Raw genomic sequence first — 13,452 nt, 5'->3', positions numbered from 1 at the left:
CCGACCGTCTGGACCTTGGAGATGTTATCCCTTCCGCGTACGACCCCTCCTGTACTTCCTCCCCCTTTTCTTGTCCCACCACCTGACTCCGAATTCTGTTTAAAGTGTGCTCCAGCTTTTACATCACCGGAATAGTCATGCTGATAATGGCATCGTCAGCACTAAACCTCTTCGTCGCCATTTCAAAACTGTGCAGAAGGGTGCATAGGTCCCTGATCTGAGACCACTCCTGCAGCGTGATTTGCCCCACCTCTGGATGCCATTGGCCCAGACTATACGTCAGAACGTATTGCACCTGGACTCGTCGGTGCTGCCACAGTCGCTGCAACATGTGCAGAGTTGAATTCCACCGTGTCGGCACATCACATTTCAGCCGGTGAACTGGCAGGCCCAACGACTTCTGTAGAGATGTAAGTTGTTGAGCTGCGGGATGCGAAATGTGGAAGTGAGCACACAGCGACCGTGCCCTCTGTAGAAGGCCATCTAGTCCGGGATAGTGGGCTAAAAATTGTTGGACAACCAGGTTCAACACGTGAGCCATACAAGGCACGTGTGTGACATTGCCCCGGCGAAGGGCCGCACCCATGCTTGCAGCATTGTCGCACACAGCCTTCCCTAGCTGCAGGTTCAGTGGAGACAACCATTCATGAAAATCGGTCTCCAGAGCTGACCACAACTCCTCAGCTGTGTGATTCACATTTCCCAGACATTTCAAAGTAAACACCGCCTGATGCCGTTGAGCCCTGCTGCCAGCATAGTAAGGAAGTGTGCAGGATTCCTTCTGCCCAGTTAGAAAGCGGGTGGCATTACCAGACAGGCTTTGGGTGCAGGTGGAGGACCAAGAGGAGGTTGAGGAGGCAAAAGCAGTGGAGGAACTTCAAGATAAAGAGGATTGATGCACAACTCGTGGGGACGGCAAGACTTGGACAGCAGCCCCTTGTCCTGCTGTCACCATAGTTACCCAGTGCCCAGTCAGTGATATGTAACGCCACTGTCCATGCCTACTCATCCAAGTGTCTGTGGTGAAATGCATCCTGTCACACACAGGGTTTCTCAAGGAAGCGGTGATGTTGTGTGCGACATGCTGGTGTAGCGCAGACAAACCTTTCTTTGAGAAGTAGTGGCGACTGGTCATCTGGTACTGGAGCACTGCGACGGACATAAGGTTTCGAAAATCCTCTGTGTCCACCAGGCGGAAAGGCAGAATTTCTGTAGCCAACAGCTTGCAGATGGTGAAATTCAACCTCTTAGCTTTGTCATGGCTAGAAGGAAATGGTCTTTTACTTGTCCACATCTGAGGGACCGAGGGCTGGCTGTTGTGCTTAGACGGGGTTGAGTAGGGTGTCACCGTCAAACTGCCGGTCTGTGAGGAAGATGCAGGTGGACATGTTATGTTGCCTTGATCCAAAGGTGGTGCTCTCAATGTCGGAGAGCGCTCAACACCAGCAGGTGTTTCCACTTCCAAATGAACTGACGACCTGTCAATCACACTGGCTGTTGCGGGTAAAGAGGTGGCAGGTCTGCGTCCAAAAACATGTGTGACTGCTGTCCCCCCAGTCACAGAGGATGAAGAGGCCGCGGATGCACAAGATGGGGCAGACGGTGGTTGGCCCGGCCCGCTAGGGTGCATTGTAGCACAGTGAGCTTCCCACTGCAACTTATGCTTCATATCCATGTGACGGTTCATGCATGAAGTACTCAAACTATGGATTTTTTGGCCTCTACTTAGGTTTTGGTGACAAATGTTACAGATAACTCCTGTTGGGTCATCTTTATCGATCTTAAAAAATGCCCAGGCTATGCAAGGCTTAGAGCCCATGCGACCTGAAGAGCCACCACGACTTGTGGTCAGAGGCAGAGGTGTGGTTGAGGATGCAGTTGTTGACGTGCTTCCAGTACTCCGTCTCTATCCAGGAAGGCGCAACCTAACCTCGTCGTCAATAGCATCCTCCTCCATCTCCTCTGCTGACCTCATCGACTGGCCGACTGTGGGTTGACAGTAAGTGGGATCTCCAACCTCGCCATCATCACCCTGTGTGTTCTCACACCCGTCGTCCTCAGAGCCAACCTCTTCCTGCCCTGACCGAAAAGTCAAGTTGCCGCTCCAATCAGGTATCTGAGTCTCATCATCGTCTTCCTCATTGTCTCCACCAACAGGAGTTACAGTTTGGGAACGAGGGTCTACATTATGCTCAGAACCTTCTTCATCTGGGCCTGGATCCGACTCATAAACATTCTGGCATCAGTGCAGATCATTTCCTCATCTGGATACACAGAAGCTCTAGAGCAGACCTCCATTTCCCAGGCTATAGTATGAGTAAACAGCTCTGCAGACTCAACCATCTGTGTTACCCCATACTCAGACGGGCAGCTGAAGACTTGGGAGCTGTGTGGAAGCAATTGCGATTGGGGTGACACCTCTGAGGACTGGAGTATTTGTGATGTTGAAGTTGAGGTGGAGGAGAGCCAACTTGAAGGAGCACTTGTTATCCGTTGAAGCACCTGCTGTTTTTGTGCCTCATCGGGAATTTGTAGTGATGGGCGTGTCCGTAAGAAAAGGATCGTATCACATTGTCCACGAAAAGAAGTAGACATCTTAGTTTGGCTGGAAGATGGTCTTTTTTCTGCAGATGTTACTGTTGAGTGGCAAAACTGTGGTACAAGCCCAAAAGGATTGGCTGGGTTAGATGCAGTAAAACAATTTTATTAGATACACAGGCGGTGTAGCTTTCTTCACAGGTGGGCTACTCCGCTGACTACGAGACACTGCTACTATGCCCAAAAGGATTTACTGGGCTAGATGCAGTAAAAAATTATTAGATACACAGGTGGTGTAGCTTGGTTCAGGTGGGCTACTCCACTGACTACCAGACACTGCTACAGGCCCAAAAGGATTTACTGGGCTAGATGCAGTAAAAAATTGTTATTAGATACACAGGTGGTGTAGCGTGGCTCAGATGTGCTACTCCACTGACTAACAGACATTTCTACAGGCCAAAAAGGATTTACTGGGTTAGATGCAGTTAAAAATTGTTATTAGATACACAGGTGGTGTAGCTTGGTTCAGATGGGCTACTCCACTGACTAACAGACATTTCTACAGGCCAAAAAGGATTTACTGGGCTAGATGCAGTAAAAAAATGTTATTAGATACACAGGTGGTGTAGCTTGGTTCAGATGGGCTACTCCACTGACTAACAGACATTTCTACAGGCCAAAAATGATTTACTGGGCTAGATGCAGAAAAAAATTTGTTATTAGATACACAGGTGGTGTAGCTCGGTTCAGATGGGCTACTCCACTGACTACCAAACACTGCTACTATGCCCAAAAGGATTTGCTTGGCTAGATGCAGTAAAAAAATGTTATTAGATACACAGGTGGTGTAGCTTGGTTCAGATGGGCTACTCCACTGACTAACAGACACTTTTACAGGCCCAAAAGGATTTACTGGGCTAGATGTAGTAAAAATTGTTATTAGATACACAGGTGGTGTAGCTTGGTTCAGATGGGCTACTCCACTGACTACCAGACACTGCTACTATGCACAAAAGGATTTACTGGGCTAGATGCAGTAAAAAATTGTTATTAGATACACAGGTGGTGTAGCTTGGTTCAGATGGGCTACTCCACTGACTAACAGACACTGCTACTATGCCCAAAAGGATTTACTGGGCTAGATGCAGTTAAAAATTATTAGATACACAGGTGGTGTAGCTTGGTTCAGGTGGGCTACTCCACGGACTACCAGACACTGCTACAGGCCCAAAAGGATTTACTGGGCTAGACGCAGTAAAAAAAATTTATTAGATACACAGGTGGAGTAGCTTGGTTCAGATGGGCTACTCCAGTGACTAACAGACACTGCTACAGACCCAAAAGCAATTACTGGGCTAGATGCAGTAAAAAATTGTTATTAGATACACAGGTGGTGTAGCTTGGTTCAGATGGGCTACTCCACTGACTAACAGACACTTCTACAGGCCCAAAAGGATTTACTGGGCTAGATGCAGTTAAAAAATGCTATTAGATACACAGGTGGTGTAGCTTGGTTCAGATGGGCTACTCCACTGACTACCAGACACTGCTACTATGCCCAAAAGAACTTACTGGGCTAGATGCAGTAAAAAAATTTTTTTAGATTCACAGGTGGGGTAGCTTGGTTCAGATGGGCTACTCCACTGACTGCCAGACACTGCTACTATGCCCAAAAGGATTTACTGTGCTAGATGCAGTAAAAAATTGTTATTAGATACACAGGTGGTGTAGCTTGGTTCAGATGGGCTACTCCACTGACTACCAGACACTGCTACTATGCCCAAAAGGATTTACTGGTCTAGATGCATTAAAAAAATGTTATTAGATACACAGGTGGTGTAGCTTGGTTCAGATGGGCTACTTCACTGACTACAAGACACTGCTACTATGCCCAAAAGGATTTACTGGGCTATATGCAGTAAAAAATTGTTATTATTGCTATTAGATACACAGGTGGTGTAGCTTGGCTCAGATTGGCTACTCCACTGACTAACAGACACTTCTACAGGCCCAAAAGGATTTACTGGGCTAGATGCAGTTAAAAATTGTTATTAGATACACTGGTGGTGTAGCTTGGTTCAGATGGGCTACTCCACTGACTACCAGACACTGCTACTATGCCCAAAAGGATTTACTGGGCTAGATGCAGTAAAAAAATGTTATTAGATACACAGGTGGGGTAGCTTGGTTCAGATGGGCTACTCCACTGACTGCCAGACACTGCTACTATGCCCAAAAGGATTTACTGGGCTAGATGCAGTAAAAAATTGTTATTAGATACACAGGTGGGGTAGCTTGGTTCACATGGGCTACTCCACTGACTGCCAGACACTGCTACTATGCCCAAAAGGATTTACTGTGCTAGATGCAGTTAAAAATTGTTATTAGATACACAGGTGGTGTAGCTTGGTTCAGATGGGCTACTCCACTGACTACCAGACACTGCTACTATGCCCAAAAGGATTTACTGGTCTAGATGCAGTAAAAAAATATTATTAGATACACAGGTGGTGTAGCTTGGTTCAGATGGGCTACTTCACTGACTACAAGACACTGCTACTATGCCCAAAAGGATTTACTGGGCTATATGCAGTAAAAAATTGTTATTATTGCTATTAGATACACAGGTGGTGTAGCTTGGCTCAGATTGGCTACTCCACTGATTAACAGACACTTCTACAGACCCAAAAGGATTTACTGGGCTAGATGCAGTTAAAAATTGTTATTAGATACACTGGTGGTGTAGCTTGGTTCAGATGGGCTACTCCACTGACTACCAGACACTGCTGCTATGCCCAAAAGGATTTACTGGGCTAGATGCAGTAAAAAATTGTTATTAGATACACAGGTGGTGTAGCTTGCTTCAGATGGGCTACTCCGCTTACTACCAGATACTGCTACAGGCCCAAAAGGATTGGCTGGCTTAGAAGCAGTAAAAAATTCGTATTAGGTACACAGGTGGTGTAGCTTGCAACACAGATAGGCTACTCCAATGACTAACAGACACTGCTACAGGCCCAAAAGGATTGGCTTAGCTACATTTAGCCAAATGCTGTAAAAAACACTTGCACAGCACTGGCACAGATCTGCCTGGCAAAAATTGCTAGGAATTGCTGTAACCTAGCCCTCAAAAGGGCTGCAATTACAACTATTCCCTACTCCCTAAACCTATCTCTCTATTTAACTGCAAATTCGCTCGCAATTCACACAGTTATACTATATAGCGCCCACAGCAGCAGCGGTGCCGTCTAACACTCAGCTGCAGCAGTGAGAAAATGGTGGCGACGGGGAAAATGGCTGGGTCTTATAGGGCAAGGACATGTGACATACACAGACAATGACACATGCCCTTACTTGTGAGAAAAAAAAGCACTTCGCTGCGTGTGCGCACTGCTGATAGGCGGACAGACTGCACCGCCCCACTATAAATGAGGGAAAGAAAAAAAAATGGAGATCGGCATTATTTCTGCAGAGATCCATCCCCTGCCCCTCCCCCCAACAACTCTACACTGAAACTGTCTATTAACATTGATTAACAGTATTACTGTGAAAAAATCCAGTTACGCTTTTGGTGCACGAACAGTTAGCGAACATAACCTCGAACAGCCAAATTTTTTGCAAATTGTTCGGGTTCGTCGAACGGCTCGAACACTGCCCAAAACAGCTCGAATTTGAGATTGGCGAACAGTTCGAGTCGAACACCGTTCATCTCTAGCCGGTACATGTGCTCCTTGTGTGGCACACAGGTGGACACGGATATCTCCAGTACTGGTTTCTCCAGTCCCGTAAATATCAGGACATGTGAAAGAGCCCTAATATACACACACAGATACACATGCTCACAGAAATGGGGACATGTACAAACACAGACAAGCACACACATAAATGCACACGCAGTCATGCACAGACACACTCAGACAATCACACACACAAAAATGCAGACAAGCAGGGAAGCACGCATACATGCGTGAAGACACATATACACACGTAGACACACACACATAGACATGCAGGCACTCAAATACATACACACAAATGCACACGTAAACACAGACTCACACAGAAATGCATATGCAGACACACACGCAGCCATATACACACACACATGCAGGCATACAGTTATATGAAAAAGTTTGGGCACCCCTATTAATCTTAAGCTTATTGTTTTATAAAAATTGGTGTTTTTGCAACAGCTATTTCAGTTTGATATATGTAATAACTGTTGGACACAGTAATGTTTCTGCCTTGAAATGAGATTTATTGTACTAACAGAAAATGTGCAATCTGCATTCAAACAAAATTTGACAGGTGCATAAGTATGGGCACCTCACCAGAAAAGTGACATTAATATTTAGTAGATCCTCCTTTTGCAAAAATAACAGCCTCTAGTCGCTTCCTTTAGCTTTTAATGATTTCCTGGATCCTGGATGAAGGTATTTTTGACCATTCCTCTTTACAAAACAATTCCAGTTCAGTTAAGTTTGATGGTCGCCGAACATGGACAGCCCTCTTCAAATGATCCCACAGATGTTCAAGGATATTCAGGTCTGGGGACTGGGATGGCCATTCCAGAACATTGTAATTGTTCCTCTGCATGAATGCCTGAGTAGATTTGGAGCAGTGTTTCGGATCATTGTCTTGCTGAAAGATCCATCCCCTGCGTAACTTCAACTTTATCACTGATTCTTGAACATTATTGTCAAGAATCTGCTGATACTGAGTGGAATCCATGCGTCCCTCAACTTTAACAAGATTCCCGGTGCTGGCATTGGCCACACAGCCCCAAAGCATGATGGAACCTCCACCAAATTTTACTGTGGGTAGCAAGTGTTTTTCTTGGAATGCTGTGTTTTTTTGACGCCATGCATAACGCCTTTTTGTATGACCAAACAACTCAATCTTGGTTTCATCAGTCCACAGGACCTTCTTCCAAAAAGAAATTGACTTCTCCAAATGTGCTTTTGCATACTTCAGCCGACTCTGTTTGTGGCGTGCTTGCAGAAACGGCTTCTTTCGCATCACTCTCCCATACAGCTTCTCCTTGTGCAAAGTGCATTGTATAGTTGACCGATGCACAGTGACACAATTTGCAGCAAGTCGATGCTGCAGCTCTCTGGAGGTGGTCTGAGGATTGTCCTTGACTGATCTCACCATTCTTCTTCTCTGCCTTTCTGATGTTTTTCTTGGCCTGCCACTTCTGGCCTTAACAACAACTGTCCCTGTGTTCTTCCATTTCCTTACTATGTTCCTCACAGTGGAAACTGACAGGTTAAATCTCTGAGACAGCTTTTTGTATCCTTCCCCTGAACAACTATGTTGAATAATCTTTGTTTTCAGATCATTTGACAGTTGTTTTGAGGAGCCCATGATGCCACTCTTCAGAGGAGATTCAAACAGGAGAACAACTTGCAAGTGGCCACTTTAAGTAGCTTTTCTCATGATTGCATACACCTGGCTATGAAGTTCAACGTTCAATGAGGTTACAAAACCAAAAAAAGTGCTTTAGTAAGTCAGTAATAAGTAGGTAGGAGTATTTAAAACAAGAAAATGATAAGGGTGCCCATACTTATGCACCTGTCAAATTTTGTTTGAATGCAGATTGCACATTTTCTGTTAGTACAATAAACCTCATTTCAAGGCAGAAACATTACTGTGTCCAACAGTTATTACATATATCAAACTGAAATAGCTGTTGCAAAAACACCAATTTTTATAAAACATTAAGCTTAAGATTAATAGGGGTGCCCAAACTTTTTCATATAACTGTATATATATATATATATATATATACACACACACACAGGCATATATACTCTCACACACACACACATGCAGGCATATATACACACCTACACACACATGCAGGCATATACACACACCCACAAATGCAGGCATATACACACACCCACACATGCAGGCATATACACACACCCACACATGCAAGCATATACACACACCCACACATGCAGGCATATATATATATGCTGGGTTGTGCACGCTTCTTCTTGTGCAAAGTGGGTTCAGAGATAAGTGGCAGTTATTTCAGAGGCCATGGACTAACACCCGTCCTCTTCTTCTCTTTTCACACAGGTATATGCTCTTCCTCTGCTTGCTGTATATGCCGCCATCTAATACTCTGCTCTCCTGATTCAACTCACTGGTACATGCTCTTCCTCTGCTTGCTGTATATGCCACGATCTAATGCTCTGCTCTCCTGATTCAACTCACTGGTACATGCTCTTCCTCTGCTTGCTGTATATGCCGCCATCTAATGCTCTGCTCTCCTGATTCAACTCACTGGTACATGCTCTTCCTCTGCTTGCTGTATATGCCGCCATCTAATGCTCTGCTCTCCTGATTCAACTCACTGGTAGATTTCTCTGCTTGATATTTCTGCTTTATCTGTCCCATTCCACTCAATACTCACATATGTCTGTCCTTTCCCCATTGTAGATTTTATCTGATGTTTAGAGGTGCCAAACTGCAGAGCCTGCAGAGTCCTAGCCCTGTCTTTGATCACCCAGCCATCTCCTGGTGAGATGACCAGCTGCTAATTTAGCCACAAGCAGCTCCCACAATGCCCCACACCTGATAGTTTAGTGTGCCCTATATATTTAGAAGCTCCTTAAGGGGTGCATGAGTGCTGGGTTGTGCACGCATCTACTTGTGCAAAGTGGCTTCGGAGATAAGTGGCAGTTATTTCAGAGGCCGTTAGTCAGAGCAGGAGTCAGGTAACCAACACTTTGACCACTTACTCTCTTTTAACTATGTTTCTGTCAGCTCTCACTTTTTCCTCTATTGTCCTCCACTTTCTAGTAACCCCTCAAATCCCTACACCTAGTAAGAAACTCTTCATCTCTCCCTCCATCCTCCCCATTCATCTCACCTCCTCCTCCGAATTATTCCCCAACATTCAATCCTGGATCTCCAAACACAGACAGCCACCTCATGCTCTCTCTTGCTCCCACCTACTAACACTTTCTCTGCTCCTCCTCACTGCTGGAGATATCTCTCCAAATCCTGGTCCTCCTCGCCATATCCCCACAGTTACTTCTACCTCCTAATCACGACCTTCCACAAACTGTCGCAACCCTTCTAACCTCATACCCATCCAACTAATCCCCACTTCCTCAGTTGCTCTAACAGGAGCTCTATGGAACGCTCGCTCCATCTGCAACAAACTTTCCTACATCCACGACCTTTTCATTACTAACAAACTTTCCTTCCTTGCCATCACCGAAACATGGCTCACCCCCTCTGACACAGCCTCCCCAGCTGCACTCTCATATGGTGGATTCCACCTTTCCCACACCCCCCGCCCCAACGGCAAACATGGTGGAGGCGTAGGTTTTCTCCTGTCAGATACCTGCAATTTCACCCAAATATCACTGCCACCCTCTGTTACACTCCCCTCTTTTGAGGTGCACTGTGTGCGCATCTATTCCCCCTCTGACCTCCAACTGGCCGTCATTTACCGACCCCCAGGGCTAGCCACCACTTTCTTAGACCACTTCACCACCTGGCTGCTTCACTTCCTTTCCACTGACATCCCCACTATCTTAGTGGGTGACTTCAACATCCCCATTGACACTTCCCACTCGTCTGTCTCTAAGCTCCTATCCCTCACTTCCTCCTTCGGCCTTGCTCAATGGTCTTCGGCAGCTACTCATAAAGACGGCCACACACTGGACCTCATCTTCACCCGCCTCTGTTCCCTATCTAACCTCTCTAACTCACCCCTCCCTCTCTCTGACCATAACCTCCTCGCATTCTCTACCCTCTCCTCTCCAGGTGCACAATCCCCACTCCACAAACTTACACACACTCGCAGAAACCTCAAACACCTTGACCTACACTCATTCTCTGAATCCCTCCTCCCTCTTACAGACATAAATTCCTTACACAATGCAGATGTTGCTGCCGCTTCATATAACACCACAATAGCTGCAGCTCTCGACTTGATCGCCCCTTTCACACATACCAAATCTCGCACAATCAAAAGGCAACCCTGACACACCAAACTTACTAAAGAACTGCGACGGGCCTCCAGGGTTGTGGAGGAGAGATGGAAAAGGTCTCACTCCATCGAGCACTTCATTGCATTCAAACAATCCCTCACTATTTTCAAGTCCGCACTCACTACAGCAAAACAAACCTACTTCTCATCTCTCATATCCTCCCTGCCTCACAACCCTAAACAGCTATTTAACACTTTCAATTCTCTCCTTCGTCCCCAGCACCTCCCCCCCTCTTCTCTCATCTCAGCCGAAGACTTTGCCTCATTCTTCAAGCAGAAGATTGACACCATCAGACAAAGCTTTTGCCTAAAGTCCGCACAACCCCTCCTCATATCTACTCAACCCTCCTCCTCCAAAACCCCACTTTTCCACCATTACAAAAGGTCAAGTCTCCTCTTTACTCTCCAAATCACACCTCACCACCTGCAAACTTGACCCAATCCCATCCCACCTCATCCCTAACCTTACCACAGTCTTCATCCCAACCCTAACCCACCTCTTCAACCTGTCACTAACAACCGGTGTCTTCCCCTCATGTTTCAAACATGCTGCAATCACACCCATCCTCAAAAAGCCCTTCCTTGACCCATCCTCTCTGACTAGCTACCGCCCCATATCACTTCTCCTCTTTGCCTCAAAATTACTAGAACAACATGTCCATCTTGAACTGTCCTCCCACCTCTCCTCCTGTTTCCTCTTCGACTGCTTGCAATCTGGCTTCCGACCGCATCACTTGACTGAAACTGCCCTGACCAAAGTCACCAACGACCTACTGAACGCCAAATAAAAGCGACACTACTCCATCCTCCTCCTTCTGGACCTGTCATCTGCCTTCGACACAGTGGACCTTTCCCTCTTACTACAGATTCTCTCAGCTATCGGCATCACAGACTTGGCCCTTTCTTCGATCTCCTCATACTTAACAGACAGGACATTCAGCGTCTCCCACTCACACACCACCCCCTCATCTCGCCCCCTATCTGTCGGTGTCCCCCAAGGTTCAGTTCTAGGACCTCTGCTCTTCTCCATCTACACCTTTGGCCTGGGAAAGCTCATAAAGTCTCATGGCTTTCAGTATCACCTCTATGCTGATGACACACAGATCTACTTCTCTGGACCCGATATCTCCTCCCTACTAACCAAAATCCCACAATGTCTATCCGCCATCTCATCCTTCTTCTCTGCCCGATTTCTAAAACTCAACATGGATAAAACAGAGTTCATCATCTTTCCACCCCCTCATTCATATCTCCCATCTGACCTATCCATCAATGTCAATGGCTGTTCACTCTCCCCAGTCCCACAAGCTCGCTGCCTTGGGGTAACCCTGAACTCTGATCTCTCCTTCAAACCACATATTCAAGCACTTTCCACTTCCTGCCGACTCCAACTCCAAAATATCTCCCAGATCCGTGCATTCCTCAGCAAAGACTCTACAAAAACACTAGTACATGCCCTCATCATCTCCCTCATCACTACTGCAACCTCCTACTCTGTGGCCTTTCTTCCAGCACTCTTGCGCCCCTCCAATCTATCCTAAACTCTGCTGCTCGACTAATCCACCTGTCCTCCCGCTATTCCCCGGCCTCCCCCCTCTGTCAATCCCTTCACTGGCTCCCCATTGCCCAGAGACTCCAGTTCAAAACCCTAACCATGGCATACAAAGCCATCCACAAACTGTCTCCTCCTTATATCTCTGACCTAGTCTCCCGGTACTTACCTGCATGCAACCTCCGATCCTCACAAGATCTCCTTCTCTACTCCCCTCTTATCTCCTCTTCCCACAATCGCATACAAGATTTCTCCCGTGCATCCCCCCTACTCTGGAACTCTGTACCCCAACACATCAGACTCGCGCCTACCATGGCAGCCTTCAAAAGAAACCTGAAGACCTACTTCTTGCGACAAGCCTACAACCTGCAGTAACTGTAGCGCCGGCGTCCCTGCCCTCTGCTAGGCAGGGACGCTGTTCCCCTCACCTCCCTGCTCCGTGCCCGGCGTCCTCCTCCCGCTCTGCTGGCAGCGCGCGCTCCTTCCCGTCCACTGTGCTTAGGGCGCGCGCGCGCGCTCTCCCTCCCTCTTAAAGGGGCCGCGTGCGCCGTCCTAAGGAGTCCCCGGCCAATGGCCGGAGGACTTCACCATATATAAGGCACCTCCTCCAAAATGGAGGTGCCCGAGCAATGTTGTTGCACTGTTTACTACTCTGCTTCAGCCCTCAGGTCCCGTTGCCAGTTACCTGCCAGTTGCCTGCCAGTTACCTGCCAGATTCCTGCCTGATTATCTGCTACCTGCCTGCTAGTCTGAGGTCCGACGGTCTGCCTTACTACTCCTGTCAGTCTGTCTATGGACCAGCTTGCCCGCTCACCTGGGAGCACACACCTGCTACCTGCCTGCTAGTCTACCTGGAGGCTCCGCCGTCACGTGCTGTGACCACCTGCCTGTAAAGTGACTCCTGCTCGCTCACCTGGGAGCGCTCATCTGCTGCCTGTCCGCTAGCCTACCTGGAGGCTCTGCCATCACGTGCTGTGACCACCCGCCTGTCCAGAGTCTTCTGCCCGCTCACCTGGGAGCGCTCATCTGCCGCCTGTCTGTTGGTCTTCCTGGAGGCTCCGCCGTCACATGCTGTGACCACCCGTTCTTCCAGAGACTCTCGCCTGCTCACCTGGGAGCTCACGTCTATCATCAGCCGCCACAGGTCGTACCAACCCTTTACCTAGAGACTGCCCCGGTCACTTGCCGTGACCATCTGCCCGTTCATCCAGAGACTGCCCCGGTCACTTGCCGTGACCATCTGCCCGTTCATCCAGAGACTGCCCTGGTCACTTGCCATGACCATCTGCCCGTTCATCCAGAGACTGCCCCGGTCACTTGCCGTGACCATCAGCCCGTTCATCCA

The sequence above is a fragment of the Phyllobates terribilis genome, unplaced genomic scaffold (assembly GCF_046119375.1).
Source record: "Phyllobates terribilis strain yellow unplaced genomic scaffold, ASM4611937v1 Scaffold_2__4_contigs__length_985480577, whole genome shotgun sequence".
Lineage (NCBI taxonomy): Eukaryota > Metazoa > Chordata > Amphibia > Anura > Dendrobatidae > Phyllobates > Phyllobates terribilis.
The sequence above is the reverse complement of the archived record's forward strand: the minus strand, read 5'-3'. Positions refer to the sequence as shown.